Here is a 12,769-nt window from a genome sequence, read left to right as displayed (position 1 = left end):
TCCTCCTTTCTCTCCCTGTGCTTCTCTTTCTCTCTCTAATTCCTCCTTTCTCCCTGTGTCCTTCTCTTTCTCTCTCTCATTCCTCCTTTCTCTCTGTGTCCTTCTCTTTCTCTCTCTAATTCCTCCTTTCTCGTTGTGTCCTTCTCTTTCTCTCTGTAATTCCTCCTTTCTCTCTGTGTCCTTCTCTTTCTCTCTGTAATTCCTCCTTTCTCTCTGTGTCCTTCTCTTTCTCTCTCTAATTCCTCCTTTCTCTCTGTGTCCTTCTCTTTCTCTCTGTAATTCCTCCTTTCTCTCTGTGTCCTTCTCTTTCTCTCTGTAATTCCTCCTTTCTCTCTGTGTCCTTCTCTTTCTCTCTCTAATTCCTCCTTTCTCTCTGTGTCCTTCTCTTTCTCTCTGTAATTCCTCCTTTCTCTCTGTGTCCTTCTCTTTCTCTCTGTAATTCCTCCTTTCTCTCTGTGTCCTTCTCTTTCTCTCTAATTCCTCCTTTCGCTCTGTGTACTTCTCTTTCTCTCTCTCATTCCTCATCTCTTGCTGTACTTCACAGAACACAATCATCTGGTAATGACCGAGAGAGATTTGGCACACAAGGTGGCGTGTCAGTCTGTGAAACTATATATTTTTCTCACACTCCTCCCCTTTCCATCTCTCTGACCTCTCACTATATCCCTAGCTTCAATGAACAGAGTGGATGGTAGAGGGGTAATCCTTGGCCCCGAGTCCAAAAACAGCGCTCCCTCTCACAGAGCTGCCAAACACTCACATGGTCCAGGGAACCACACACAGATAACAACATAACTTATGATTATTTAAAATGGTGACGATTTCAGCATTATCATCATACAAATTCTGATTGTTTGACCTACAGTAAGAGAAGGTAATACAGTTCTGACCTTTAATTATGTTTTAAGTAACTAAAAAATAATAAAGTAAGGTTCTTCCCAACAGCCCAGTCACAGACAGAGGTCAAATGGTCAAATTATAAAAGCCTGTGGTTCCCAATGCTTCCATTTTTTTTAGGAATGTTTTTCCGTTACCCAAAATAATCAGCCATGAAAACACAGCAATACAGGCCTTTCTTTCCCTTTTCCTTTAACCTATCAGTATACAATGTACAGATATGTCTGCAGTGGGGTGAAAATCTGTCACTTCGAAGGACAGTTCCACCAAATCCCTTTGGACAATATGTTCCCACTATTCTAGTGAGGATCCCGACCAAAACAGATGACTATTAATGACATGTCGCCAACTAAAAATACACAAAATACAAAACAGACGAGGCTGTTTATAGTTGCTTCCTCGGAAGTAAACACCTGCCCAATACGAAAATGGACAGATTTACATTGTAAAACACTGTACAAAACAATTGTCAAATAATTAAGAGGCAAGGCATTTTCAAGTGTCTACTACCTGCATGTCTCTAACAGAGAACTTTAAAACAGTGTAAACAGATATTATTTTCACTGCGACATAAACTATATCATATATGTTTGTGGTTTGTCAACTATGAACAACAGCAGGTTATTTCTAATGTCCATGATGCTACCATTTATGGAAGCCTGTACGCAAATCAGTTATATCGGTTAAAACAGCAAGAGTATTATGATCAAATTTGTCCAATACAAAAATGTGTATTTTGGCAACTTATTTAATGCAAAACAATTGTCACTCACCGTTTTATTCGCCTTTTTGCAGTTGTAAAGAAATTCTACAAATTTCCATTCTGGACCACCTGATTGCTTTTCTTCATATATAAATTTGTAACACAGGATGTAGCCAGCCTAGTGTAAAGTGTCCGGGACGGGTGCGCTCCTCTCGCTCTGTATGCCCGTGCGCTGGCTCACACCGGGATATTACCCTCGTTGACAGACTGCTACCCGCCACGTCTCGTCGTGCGCTCTGACTGGCTCCTTCTCCCTCCAGCAACAACTGGCTACTTCAAATATCCCCCACCTGTGCTGTTTTGTGACAATAAAACTAATGATGTGACAGTAAAACTATTACATTCTGCATGAGATGTTATTGTCTAAAGTTTAAATGTAAAGTGGAGAATATTGGTCATACAACGTCAATGAAAAGGCATTGTGAAATGGGTAGGTTGCTCAGCAGCTAAAACATATTTTGTTACCTTCATTTCTGGTGTCATTAATAATGTAAATGTTTGTCATGAATATAAAAGGTAATTGTGTAGGAGGCATGTGTGTATGTATGTGTAGGCTGTGTGTGTGTGTGTGTGTTTACTAATACTTCATCTGTTTTAATCTCGGTCAAATTCACCAAGGCGTGACCTATGATGTCATATCATAGCCTCTGTCATCTAATGCAAATAGGATCAGACAGCCAGCAGCGCACCGGAAGGTGATGGAAAGGAGGTTAGGGGCTGAAACCAATGATGTCATATCATGTATCATGACGCCGGGCAATAAAGCATTCACTTTTCTCTGGCTAAAGTTAGCAAATGAATCACATACTGTACAATCATAATAAGGAGTAAATGATCACCTCACTGTGCGAATTAGATATGAAGGATTAAAAGGACTACCAGTGATTCAATACATTAGCTGTGGGTTTGTACCGTTATGCCACTGGTCCATCTAGCCATCAGTCTGTCCTTGCATAGTGTGAGAAAGGTACACTGATTGTAATTGATCAATGGAAAATTCTCTCCAGGCAGCAAGAGAGAGAGAGAAATGTGTACATGAGAGGGAGAGAAGGGGAGCGGGAAAGATAGAGGAGAGAGAGAGAGAGAGGGAGAGCGGGAAAGAAAGAGAGAGAGAGAGAGAGCGGGAAAGAAAGAGTAGAGAGAGAGAGAGGGAGAGAGAGAGAGAGAGAGAGAGAGAGAGAGAGAGGGAGAGGGAGAGCGGGAAAGAAAGAGTAGAGAGAGAGAGAGAGAGAGAGAGAGCGGGAAAGAAAGAGTAGAGAGAGAGAGCGAGAGAGAGAGAGAGAGAGAGAGAGAGAGAGAGGGAGAGGGAGAGCGGGAAAGAAAGAGTAGAGAGAGAGAGAGAGAGAGAGAGCGGGAGAGTGGGAAAGAAAGAGTAGAGAGAGAGAGAGAGAGAGAGAGAGAGAGAGAGAGAGAGAGGGAGAGGGAGAGCGGGAAAGAAAGAGTAGAGAGAGAGAGAGAGAGAGAGGGAGAGCGGGAAAGAAAGAGTAGAGAGAGAGAGAGCGAGAGAGAGAGAGAGAGAGAGGGAGAGGGAGAGCGGGAAAGAAAGAGTAGAGAGAGATAGAGAGAGAGAGAGAGAGAGACAGAGAGAGAGAGGGAGAGCGGGAAAGAAAGAGTAGAGAGAGAGAGAGAGAGGGAGAGAGAGAGAGGGAGAGGGAGAGCGGGAAAGAAAGAGTAGAGAGAGAGAGAGAGAGAGAGAGAGCGGGAGAGTGGGAAAGAAAGAGTAGAGAGAGAGAGAGAGAGAGAGAGAGAGAGAGAGAGAGAGAGAGAGGGAGAGGGAGAGCGGGAAAGAAAGAGTAGAGAGAGAGAGAGAGAGAGAGAGGGAGAGCGAGAAAGAAAGAGTAGAGAGAGAGAGAGAGAGAGAGAGAGAGGGAGAGCGGGAAAGAAAGAGTAGAGAGAGAGAGAGAGAGAGAGAGAGAGAGAGAGGGAGAGGGAGAGCGGGAAAGAAAGAGTAGAGAGAGACAGAGAGAGAGAGGGAGAGAGGGGAAAGAAAGAGTAGAGAGAGAGAGAGAGAGAGAGAGAGAGGGAGAGAGAGAGAGGGAGAGCGGGAAAGAAAGAGTAGAGAGAGAGAGAGAGAGAGGGAGAGCGGGAAAGAAAGAGTAGAGAGAGAGAGAGCGAGAGAGAGAGAGAGAGAGAGGGAGAGGGAGAGCGGGAAAGAAAGAGTAGAGAGAGAGAGAGAGAGAGAGAGAGAGAGACAGAGAGAGAGAGGGAGAGCGGGAAAGAAAGAGTAGAGAGAGAGAGAGAGAGGGAGAGAGAGAGAGGGAGAGGGAGAGCGGGAAAGAAAGAGTAGAGAGAGAGAGAGAGAGAGAGAGCGGGAGAGTGGGAAAGAAAGAGTAGAGAGAGAGAGAGAGAGAGAGAGAGAGAGAGAGAGAGAGGGAGAGGGAGAGCGGGAAAGAAAGAGTAGAGAGAGAGAGAGAGAGAGAGAGGGAGAGCGAGAAAGAAAGAGTAGAGAGAGAGAGAGAGAGAGAGAGAGAGGGAGAGCGGGAAAGAAAGAGTAGAGAGAGAGAGAGAGAGAGAGAGAGAGAGAGAGAGAGGGAGAGGGAGAGCGGGAAAGAAAGAGTAGAGAGAGACAGAGAGAGAGAGGGAGAGAGGGGAAAGAAAGAGTAGAGAGAGAGAGAGAGAGAGAGAGGGAGAGAGAGAGAGGGAGAGCGGGAAAGAAAGAGTAGAGAGAGAGAGAGAGAGAGAGAGAGAGGGAGAGCGGGAAAGAAAGAGTAGAGAGAGAGAGAGAGAGAGAGAGAGGGAGAGGGAGAGCGGGAAAGAAAGAGTAGAGAGAGAGAGAGAGAGAGAGAGGGAGAGCGGGAAAGAAAGAGTAGAGAGAGAGAGAGAGAGAGAGAGAGAGAGAGAGGGAGAGCGGGAAAGAAAGAGTAGAGAGAGAGAGAGAGAGAGAGAGCGAGGGAGAGGGAGAGCGGGAAAGAAAGAGTAGAGAGAGAGAGAGAGAGAGAGAGAGAGAGAGAGAGAGAGAGGGAGAGCGGGAAAGAAAGAGTAGAGAGAGAGAGAGAGAGAGAGAGAGGGAGAGAGAGAGAGGGAGAGCGGGAAAGAAAGAGTAGAGAGAGAGAGAGAAATAGAGAGAGAGAGAAATGTGTACATGGGAGGGAGAGAGAGAGAGAAATGTGTACATGGGAGGGAGAGAGGGAGAGTGGGAAAGAAAGAGTAGAGAGAGAGTTAGAGAGAGAGAGGGAGAGAGAGAGGGAGAGCGGGAAAGATAGAGTAGAGAGAGAGAGTGTACATGTCATGAGAGAGGAGAGCAAGAAAGAAAGAGAGATGGAAGAAATACTTCATTATTGCCTCTAACAGCTTTTGAATGTGAAAGTTCATGATCAGCACAGAAAAGAGAGAGAGAATGGAGGCATGGTTTTATGAAACAGTTCAATTCAGTGGCATAGACAGAAATTCGTTGGTGGGTGCCCCCCCCAAAAAAGTTTAGCTGTGTTAACTGTGATAAAGGTACTGGATTATGAGCTGTCTTGTTTGCTAAATAAACAAATGACATAGGCAGTGGCATGGTGCATATAGCCAAAGAAGCACAGTGACATATGCTTCAATGCAGTCATATTTGTGGCATATTGGGTTTGTGGCTGTGAGAGTGAACGTCATTACAGTTCATCAAATATAACTAACCCAGTGCACTGCTTGCTATAAATTCTATCTGATGGCATTTGCATGTTTAAGTTAAAAGACAAAGAATGTCCCATTTGGAACATCCTTTATTTTTAAAATCTCAAGTGGGCCTGCACCCAACCCAGGCCCACACGTTCCTAAGCGCCGGGTTCAATTAAAATATACATCCCATTATTAGAACATGCTTCCTGTAAAGATGTGTAATTGGCATTTCCAGCCCAAGGGCTATGCTTTTTTCTAGGGTGTTTATCTGGGTAGAGTAGAGGGAGGGTGCTTTAGCAACACATAACCACCAGAGAGCAGATGTCAGCCATTTTTGCAATCATCAACAAAGTGCTTGAAGCAACCAAGGAGGTTTGGGCTTATTTTTATTTTTTAGCCCTTTTTCTCCCCAATTGGTAGTTACAGTCTTGTCCCATCGCTGCAACTCCCGTACGGACTCAGGAGAGGTGGCTGGCTAAAACACAGCCTGGGATCGAACCCGGGTCTATAGTGACGCCTCAAGCACTACGATGCAGTGCCTTAGACTGCTGCGCCAATTGGGAGGTTGAGGTTTGGGATTTAGATTATGCATGATAGTGTAAACTACCCAACAGGGAATCTAAGCACTATTTCCCTCTGCCTTGGGAGAAAATGCCATTTATTTGACCATTTTCATGTAGCTTTCCTCTCCGGGCTTATTTCAGAGTATCATGGTTTATTTTTTGTGATTGTCAAGTGATTGACATTAAATATATTGCATCCTACACCAATACTATTATTATTACATAACTATTACATTAAAATGACCATAAGAGATAGTTAAACTACAGTTACATTGAATAAATGCTTTATAACCCTCTCAGCATCTGGGAGAAAGAAGACAAGACGGATATGTCCAATAGTTCCACTGATCTGCTCATCACAGCGATGGAGACCATCTCCCTCCTCTGCAGTAAGACCTTGGCTGCAGAGATAACATTCCACATGGGCCCACTAAAATTCTGATCTGGGACAAAGAGATTCAGGCCCAGTAACAGTTTCCAGATTTTGTCATGGTCACAGAATGTAGAAATCAAATGCTCCAGGATTCAGGAGGAGGAGGAGAGACCATCTTGATTCAATCTATGGCTTTGAGGTTCTCCAGACTTCACTGCCCGTCAAAAGAGACTAGAAACGTCATGTATAAGTGATTCAGAGGCGCAGGTTAAACTGTTCCTCCCTTAGAGCAGCCATCAGCAGTTCATATGACTCCTGTGGGATGCCACATCCAACACGATCTCACAAACTCACTGATATATAGGATGTTTGTCCAAAAGACACAAACATAGATTTGCGAGGCTTCAGTCAAACGTTCAATACTGCTGTCAACCTTTCCTCAGAGTTACTCACATCACTGTTACTCTGACTACATGGGACAGTAGCAATTGAGGGGGGAAAAGGACTACCAATATGGAGGTAACTCTTCCTGTGCCATAAAGATCTAGACCTATTGGCAGAGGCCAGTCTCGCTGAAAGCAATATCGGCATCTGTTGTGCTGGTAAATGACAACACAATAAAGCCAAATCAACTCTTGCTCTGTGGATTAGTGAAAGTGAAACATCTTGTTTAGAGTCCTACATAGGCCTGTGTGCGGAGAGGGATCAATAACTCATCGCGAGCGCGGCTAATCAGCCGGAAGAAACAACCGTTTGTCACGCAGAAAAGATGTCCGCCCATTTAATTATTAGTATGGGAAGCTGGCCAACCGGTGGGCAATTTGTCAGTCAGTCGTTGAGAAACAGGAATAAATGAATGAACATAATGAAGGTATAGCGGAAGGACAGCACGAGAAGCCGGAGGGGATTATTTGGTGTTATTTCATTTCTGTCATGACAGGCTACTAAAGTTACATCCCTTGTAACTACCGCTCACAGATGCTGATATATAGAAAAATAAAAACTGTTTTTCCAAGGAGAGTGTGATTCCAAGCCCAGTTTGAGTGTGATTCCAACCTCAGTTCTGTTTTATAGTCATAACCTCTGGAACTCTCAGCAGTAGCCTACAAAGACACGTCAGAAGGATTGTGGGTCACATGGAAGGCTTCACACCTGATTTACATCAGAACAATACGGATGAATTACATACATCAGACACACACCTGACTTACGTCAGCCTACACAACACTGGATGAATTACATACATCAGACACACACCTGACTAACATCTGTCTACACAACACTGGATGAATTACATACATCAGACACACACCTGACTTACATCAGAACAATACGGATGAATTACATACATCAGACACACACCTGACTTACATCAGAACAATACGGATGAATTAGATACATCAGACACACACCTGACTTACATCAGCCTACACAACACTGGATGAATTACATACATCAGACACACACCTGACTTACATCAGAACAATACGGATGAATTACATACATCAGACACACACCTGACTTACATCAGCCTACACAACACTGGATGAATTACGTACATCAGACACACACCTGACTTACATCAGAACAATACGGATGAATTACATACATCAGACACACACCTGACTTACATCAGAACAATACGGATGAATTACATACATCAGACACACACCTGATTTACATCAGCCTACACAACACTGGATGAATTACATACATCAGACACACACCTGATTTACATCTGTCTACACAACACTGGATGAATTACATACATCAGACACACACCTGACTTACATCAGCCTACACAACACTGGATGAATTACGTACATCAGACACACACCTGACTTACATCAGCCTACACAACACTGGATGAATTACATACATCAGACACACACCTGACTTACATCAGCCTACACAACACTGGATGAATTACATACATCAGACACACACCTGACTTACATCAGCCTACACAACACTGGATGAATTACATACATCAGACACACACCTGACTTACATCAGAACAATACGGATGAATTACATACATCAGACACACACCTGACTTACATCAGAACAATACGGATGAATTACATACATCAGACACACACCTGACTTACATCTGTCTACACAACACTGGATGAATTACATACATCAGACACACACCTGACTTACATCAGCCTACACAACACTGGATGAATTACATACATCAGACACACACCTGACTTACGTCAGAGCAATACGGATGAATTACATACATCAGACACACACCTGACTTACGTCAGAGCAATACGGATGACTGTTGGCTGTCATGAAATACTGAAATATAATGTCTGTTGTTGTTATCATGGTCATGACAGCGTAGTACCACTGTGACAGCTGCCTCAAGGATATGGTTCCTACCTTGGCATATTACAATTTACCTCTGTCATCTAAGGGTTTAGACCAGCCAGGTTCTCTATGTGATGTCCAGCGACAGCTAGACCCATGTCCCTTCCAGACACAACCTCTAAAACAACATAAATGTAACGTTATAGAGCACAGATGTGATCAGGAGGAGAATGAAGACCCTGGTTTGGGGTCAGTTTCAATGATGAAAGAAATAGATAATAGTTCAGAAAATAAGAAATTATATAATTGATCTGGACACATCTCTGAAGTCACATCTCTGAATGAGGTTATTCTTCGTCCCTCAAATGTTCATTGAAACAACTGTAGAGTAGGTTAAGATGCCGCAGTCATAGCTCAAGTGCATGTAATTAGAGATTACACCAGACAGGACTGTCATGTGAACAGAGATCGATGGGCTGGATGTGTACCACAGAAGAAAACAAGCCGCATACCATCTCAGATTAACTTCCCTTCTCATCCCCCCTTCTCTCCATTTCTCCCCTCTTTCCCCCAATTTGTCATTCTCAATTTTCTCCTCATTTGTCTGAGTCAACATTGACCTCTAAATTCTCTCACCTAACTGCTTGGGTTCTCAAGTGGACAGAGATAGAAAGAAAGATAGAGATGAAGGGGTATGGAACCCTTCATCTCTATCTTTCTCTCTATCTCTGTCCACTTGAGAGCCCAAGCAGTGAGCACCCAGAGCTCACTGCTCTCTCCCGTCTTTGGCCTTTCCTTCTACCTTTCTTCATCCCTGTCTATATACACTGTATCTCTATTTCAATCCATTGTTCTGTCTGTATCGGAGCAAGCCTATGTCCCTGTACCCCTCCTAGCCCCTCTCCCTCCAGCTTCTCCCGCCCCTAGTCCCTCTCCCTCCTAGCCCCTCTCCCTCCAGCTTCTCCAGTCCCTAGCCCCTCTCCCTCCTAGCCCCTCTCCCTCCAGCTTCTCCCACCCCTAGCCCCTCTCCCTCCAGCTTCTCCCACCCCTAGCCCCTCTCCCTCCTAGCCCCTCTCCCTCCAGCTTCTCCAGTCCCTAGCCCCTCTCCCTCCTAGCCCCTCTCCTTCCAGCTTCTCCAGTCCCTAGCCACTCTCCCTCCAGCTTCTCCCGCCCCTAGCCCCTCTCCCTCCTAGCCCCTCTCCTTCCAGCTTCTCCAGTCCCTAGCCCCTCTCCTTCCAGCTTCTCCCACCCCTAGCCCCTCTCCCTCCAGCTTCTCCCACCCCTAGCCCCTCTCCCTCCTAGCCCCTCTCCCTCCTAGCCCCTCTCCCTCCTAGCCCCTCTCCCTCCAGCTTCTCCCACCCCTAGCCCCTCTCCCTCCTAGCCCCTCTCCCTCCAGCTTCTCCCACCCCTAGCCCCTCTCCCTCCTAGCCCCTCTCCCTCCTAGCCCCTCTCCCTCCAGCTTCTCCCACCCCTAGCCCCTCTCCCTCCTAGCCCCTCTCCCTCCAGCTTCTCCCACTCCTAGCCCCTCTCCCTCCTAGCCCCTCTCCCTCCAGCTTCTCCCACCCCTAGCCCCTCTCCCTCCTAGCCCCTCTCCTTCCAGCTTCTCCAGTCCCTAGCCCCTCTCCCTCCTAGCCCCTCTCCCTCCAGCTTCTCCCACTCCTAGCCCCTCTCCCTCCTAGCCCCTCTCCCTCCAGCTTCTCCAGTCCCTAGCCCCTCTCCCTCCTAGCCCCTCTCCTTCCAGCTTCTCCAGTCCCTAGCCCCTCTCCCTCCTAGCCCCTCTCCCTCCAGCTTCTCCCACTCCTAGCCCCTCTCCCTCCTAGCCCCTCTCCTTCCAGCTTCTCCAGTCCCTAGCCCCTCTCCCTCCTAGCCCCTCTCCCTCCAGCTTCTCCCACTCCTAGCCCCTCTCCCTCCTAGCCCCTCTCCCTCCAGCTTCTCCAGTCCCTAGCCCCTCTCCCTCCTAGCCCCTCTCCTTCCAGCTTCTCCAGTCCCTAGCCCCTCTCCCTCCTAGCCCCTCTCCCTCCAGCTTCTCCCACCCCTAGCCCCTCTCCCTCCAGCTTCTCCCGCCCCTAGTCCCTCTCCCTCCTAGCCCCTCTCCCTCCAGCTTCTCCCCCCCTAGCCCCTCTCCCTCCAGCTTCTCCCGCCCCTAGTCCCTCTCCCTCCTAGCCCCTCTCCCTCCAGCTTCTCCTGGCCCTAACCCCTCTCCCTCCAGGTTCTCCCCCAACTAGCCCCTCTCCCTCCAGCTTCTCCCGCCCCTAACCCCTCTCCCTCCAACTTCTCCTGCCCCTAGCCCCTCTCCCTCCAGGTTCTCCCCCAACTAGCCCCTCTCCCTCCAGCTTCTCCCGCCCCTAGCCCCTCTCCCTTCAGCTTCTCCCCCCCAGCCCCTCTCCCCCTAACCCTCTCCTCCTTCTTTGGCATGCCCGTGCCAGGTATTTGTTCAAATTCCTCACACCCTGCGGGGCTAGGTATGTCCCTGCACCCTCCCTCTCTCTACTTCTCGTCTTTACGACCTGTCTCAGTCGGTCTTGCTAACACATGTATGGGACATCAAGACCAGACCTCAGCATTGGTATCACATACAGTAATCATGCTAAGAGGCGTACAGTGCACAGGTTAATACTCAATAAGTACCACACACAACCAGGTCAATGTGGCTGAGTTGCTAGGGGCATAGTGGTGCTGGCAGACCCAAGATGGTGGTTTTAATTCCCGGGCACAAGCCTGAATGTGAGTTAGAAGTTTCTTCTATGCTTAATGACAAAATCATTGCTATTTGAACTTGTTTCTGACATGGAAATATGTTGTTAGAGGCACTGGCTGCCTTACTGTAATTCAGAAATCAGACATCCCACCACCATATAAAGCTGTGTGTGTGTGTGTGTGTGTGTGTGTGTGTGTGTGTGTGTGTGTGTGTGTGTGTGTGTGTGTGTGAGAGAGAGAGAGAGAGAGAGAATCTGTGTGTGTAGTATTGACATTGGGCTGTAGTTGAAGTGCGTTAGTTATTGCAGCGCTCCCCGAAATGACAGCAAATAACGACGTCTCACTGGTGTGTCAGCACGTCTGTCCGTCTGCCTCCTGTCCTGTTCTGGTCTGTTTCACTGGAAAGCCTCATGAGTCACACATTTTTACTGGAAGATACTGGAACTAACACGCATATCAAGACCAGTGTGTTTGTGTAATCTAGATACTCATTCAATTTACAGTATGTTGCGGCAGAACGTTGCTGATTGTAGTTCTGTCTGTTGGATTGGCTGGTGCAATTGAGGATTGATTCCTTTTGGGGTCGATAAAGTTACATTTTTACATTTGAATCATTTAACAGACGCAATTATCCAGAGCGACTTACAGGAGCAATTAGGGTTAAGTGCCTTGCTGAAGGGCACATCAACATAATTTTCCCACCTTGTTGGCACTGTGATTCGAACCAGCAACCTTTCCGTTACTCACACAACTCTCTATCCGCTAGGCTGCCTGCCGCTCTTTACCTTATCTTATTCAGCCCCAATTGAGTGATTGACTTTGTAATTAAAGAAACACACGAGCGTACATTTCACTGAAAGACTATTATCGTGCGTCATCGTGACTCTTACTGGAAGGTGCATGTTCAGTAAACCCTAGTAACGTAATGTCTGTAATGAAGAATGTACAATTTAGTTAATTCATAGCAGCAATGTTTGTACAATATGTATTGTACTCTAGTCTAGTGTACTCACCATTGGTTTTGTTCTTGTGTTGTTCATTTTTGTGTCATGTTGTTATAAAGTAATTAAGCCTACTGTTTATTGCACTGGCAGGAGAAATATTGCATAATTCATTTCAAAGTGATTCACTGATTCACAGTGAATAGTATTAGTATGTCTTGGCCTAGGCTATGAGGGAGCCAGATACTGTATTTTTAAAAAACATTTGATTTAACCTTTATTTAACTAGGCAAGTCAGTTAAGAACAAATTCTTATTTACAATGAAGGTCTACCCCGGCCAAACACTCCCTTAACCCAGGCGACGCAGGGCCAACACTCCCTTAACCCAGGCGACGCAGGGCCAAACACTCCCTTAACCCAGGCGACGCAGGGCCAAACACTCCCTTAACCCAGGCGACGCAGGGCCAAACACTCCCTTAACCCAGGCGACGCAGGGCCAAACACTCCCTTAACCCAGGCGACGCAGGGCCAAACACTCCCTTAACCCAGGCGACGCAGGGCCAAACACTCCCTTAACCCAGGCGACGCAGGGCCAAACACTCCCTTAACCCAGGC

The 12,769-nt window shown here is 46.7% G+C and overlaps 1 protein-coding gene across 2 annotated transcripts in view; it reads right to left on the bottom strand.

The window, feature by feature from the left end:
• LOC110536497 (inward rectifier potassium channel 2) overlaps positions 1-2,234 on the bottom strand; it is a 39,036-nt gene extending 36,802 nt beyond the window's left edge. For both annotated transcript variants that reach the window (XR_016492645.1, XM_036968279.2), the window contains exon 1: positions 1,671-2,234. The gene's annotated coding sequence lies outside the window, so the exon portion shown is untranslated. The remainder of the gene's footprint in view (positions 1-1,670) is intronic.
• Positions 2,235-12,769: the final 10,535 nt, after the last annotated feature.

Source organism: Oncorhynchus mykiss, chromosome 3 (assembly GCF_057628025.1).
Source record: "Oncorhynchus mykiss isolate SJ-2025 chromosome 3, ASM5762802v1, whole genome shotgun sequence".
Classification (NCBI taxonomy): Eukaryota; Metazoa; Chordata; class Actinopteri; order Salmoniformes; family Salmonidae; genus Oncorhynchus; species Oncorhynchus mykiss.
The sequence above is the reverse complement of the archived record's forward strand: the minus strand, read 5'-3'. Positions and strand labels throughout refer to the sequence as shown.